The following is a 3,645-nucleotide window of genomic DNA, read 5'->3' as shown; positions in this document are numbered from 1 at the left end:
TGCAGTGCATAGCTGAGCAGGTGTCTGTGGATGCTAGCTTGGGTTCCTTGGAGTGTATGCTCAGGAGCATGCAGCTGGACCACACAATCCTTCATTCTTATCGGCGGTTTTTCATTGTCCCTTTTCATGCTCCCAGGAGAAAGTCCTCAGGCATCCAATCTTGCTTGAAGGGAGCCCACTGGCACCACTGTGTGGCTCCAGCATCGTTCTCAGAGCTCACACTGGTCCACTGGAGGGCTTCAAAAGCAAGTGAGCAACAAGGGGCATTTTCACAGCTAATAGCGTTTGTTGAGACCCAGGGACCTTGTGGAAGGCTGCTGTTTCCAAGGTCAGAAACAGTTATTCACTGGCTTTTAGGTCTTTTTAAAACTACATTCTTATTAGCATTAGCATATTCAGGCTTCTTGGGGGAAAGTCAACAGCCTTACTCAGCTGTGATCTCTGTGAACTGTAATCAGTGTGGCAAGATGGCACAATAATGGCTTTCTGATTGGGTTTTCTTTTTCTTCTCTCTCTCTCTCTCTCTCTCTCTCTCTCTCTCTCTCTCTCTCTCTCTCCTTTGTCTAGCCCTGGCTGTCGTAGAACTTACTCTGTAGACCAGGCATTCACCTGCCTCTGCCTCCTGAGTGCTGGGATTAAAGGCGTGAGACACCGATGGCTGTGACTGGATTTAAGGCCTTCTCACCCGAGCGAACCCATGGTTTGGGAGCTCACAGGCCCAGGGGTGAACATATAACTATCCTAGCTACCTTCTGCTAAATGGCCATAGGATGAAACTGCCCTCTAGATTCGCGTCTTTGAACCCATAGGTACACGCAGCTCTCGGTCCTCATTAGAGTCCTGTGTGCAGTGGACAGCAGTTAATACAAAAACATGCAAGTGGTCAACTCCTTGAGAGTAAGTGACTGCAGTTCTCAGCCACAGATGGGACGTCTACATCACACACCCTCAAACCCCTCCCCACCCCCTAGGCACAGGGAAAGACTGTAGGTAAGCCACAGGTCAGGGAGGACCAGAGAAAAATGTTGTATTGTGACAAGACCACTGCACTCCTGAATGTACAGCAGCTTGAGGTCATGCCTAAGATCGAGTGAGTTTGTCAGCCAGAGGTGGTGCATGCCTTTGATTCCAGCACTTTCGGGCAGAGGCACACGGATCTCTGAGATCCGGGACAGTCTGGGTCTGCAGAGTGAATTCATGGACAGCCAGGGCTACACAGAGAAACCCTGTCTCCAAAAAAGATCAAGCCACTTACTAATCTAATGAGAAGTGGGAGGAGTTTATAGGCCTCTTTCCTAAATAAAGAGCTATATGGACATTTGATGGCTTCTGGGGGAGGGAGTGCCAGCTTTAAGGTTGACCATGCTCTTGTGGATGGTCCCACACCCAGGTATAACTGAACAGCACAAAGTAGAGCTCACAGGTTATTAAAAATGATGAAGGGACTAGAGAGATGGTTCAGTGCTCAAGAGCTCTGGCTGCTCTTCCAGAGGACCTGGGTTTGATTCCCAGCACCCACATGTAACTCCAGTTCTAGAGGATCAGAATTCCTCTTCTGGCTTCTCTGGGCACCAGGCACCCACATGTGCACAGACATTCATGCAAACAAAACACCCAAATATGGGGCTGGCAAGATGGCTCAGTGTGTAAGAGCACTGACTGTTCCCTCAAAGGTCCTGAGTTCAAATCCCAGCAACCACATGGTGGCTTACAACCACCCATAATGAGATCTTCTGGTGAGTCTGAAGACAGCTACAATGTACTTATGTATAATAATAAGTAAATCTTTGTGCCTGAACAGGCAAGGACTGAGCGAGCGGGGCCAACCAGAGCAAGCAGAGGTCCTAAAATTCAATTCCGAACAACCACATGAAGGCTCACAACCATCTGTACAGCTACAATGTATTGTACTCATAAACATAAAATAAATAAACCTTAAAAAAAACTCCACCCAAACACATAAAATAAACTAAAAGGAAACAAAGTAAGGGGAGATGGATTTGAGAGAAGTTAGAAGTTAGGGTAGCCGGGCACGCTTTTAATCCCAGCACTTGGGAGGCAGAGGCAGGCAGATTCCTGAGTTCGAGGCCAGCCTGGTCTACAGAGTGAGTTCCAGGACAACCAGGGCTACACAGAGAAACCCTGTCTCGAAAACAACAACAACAACAAAAACAAACAAAAAAACAAAAAACAAAAAAAGAAGTTAGGGTAAACATGACTAAAATACAGAATTAATTAAGGAAAGGAGTGAGAATGGAGTCTTGGGATGGTGGTTCATGATTTGAAGCCAAGTACTAGGGGTTAGTAAATGTACACAGGCCAGCCTGCTCTATACAGCAAGTTCCAAGCCAAAGTTCCTAAGCAAAACCCCCTGAGGAATCTCCAGACCAAAAGCCCCAGGACAAAAGATAGACCTGCGTTTTTTGTTTTTTGTTTTTTTGTTTTTTTGTTTTTTTTTCCAGAGCTGAGGACCGAACCCAGGGCCTTGCACTTGCTAGGCAAGAGCTCTACCACTGACCTAAACCCCCAACCCCTAGACCTGCGTTTTTAAACTTAGGATAGGGTGAGAAGTTCTAGTTCATGTGATTTAGTTCAGCAGAGCAAATATGTCAGAGGGTATGGAAGAGCCAGGTACTATAAATCAAGAGCTAGTGAATTACAAGACTGCTTTCTTAATTCTCTGTTCCCTCCACCCTAGAAAGCTGTAGAGAAACATAGCGTGATGATATAGGTCGTGGGATTAGCCTCAAGGATCAGGCTCCTGTTTTAACTTCAGGAGTTCAATGTCATATTTAGCTACTTACGGAATTGGAGCCAGTGTAGCTATATGAGAACCTATCTCAAAACCCAAAAGCCACCAAGAATATAATACAGTCATTTGAGACAACAAAATTGCATGTTAGTATTCAGACAGACACCTAAGGCTAGAAGAAACCATAATTATAAGGACTTTCAAAGCCACACAACATAGTTTAATGATCAGTATTAAGAATTTAGTGTTTGGGGGCTGGAGAGATGGCTCAGCAGTTAAGAGCACTGATTGCTTTTCCAGAGGACCCAGGTTCAATTCCCAGCACCCACTTGGCAGCTTATAACTGTCTGTAACTCCAGTTCTAACAGATCAGTCACCCTTGCACATAATATAAGAATGTACATAAAATAAGAATAAATAGCCAGGCATGGGCATGGTGGTCGTGGTGGAGCACGCCTTTAATCCCAGTACTTGGGAGGCAGAGGCAAGTGGATTTCTGAGTCCGAGGCCAGCCTGGTCTACAGAGTGAGATCCAGGAGAACCAGGGCTATACAGAGAAACCCTGTCTCAAAAATCCAAAAAAAAAAAAAAAAAAAAAAAAAAAAAAAAAAAATAACAACAACAAAAAAAGAATAAATAAATAAATCAGGGCTGGAGAGATGGCTCAGCAATTAAAAGCACGGATTGCTCTTCCAAAGGTCCTGAGTTCAATTCCCAGCAACCACATGGTGGCTCACAACCATCTGTAATGAGGTCTGATGCCCTCTTCTGCTGCATCTGAAGACAGTGACAGTGTATTTATATATAATAAATAAATTCTTCTTTAAAAAGAAAGAATAAAGTCAAGCCAGGTGGTGGTGGCAGCACACGCCTATAATCCCAGCACTTGGGAG

The sequence above is a fragment of the Mastomys coucha genome, unplaced genomic scaffold (assembly GCF_008632895.1).
Source record: "Mastomys coucha isolate ucsf_1 unplaced genomic scaffold, UCSF_Mcou_1 pScaffold16, whole genome shotgun sequence".
In the NCBI taxonomy this organism is placed as follows: Eukaryota; Metazoa; Chordata; class Mammalia; order Rodentia; family Muridae; genus Mastomys; species Mastomys coucha.
Note: the sequence above shows the minus strand (reverse complement) of the source record.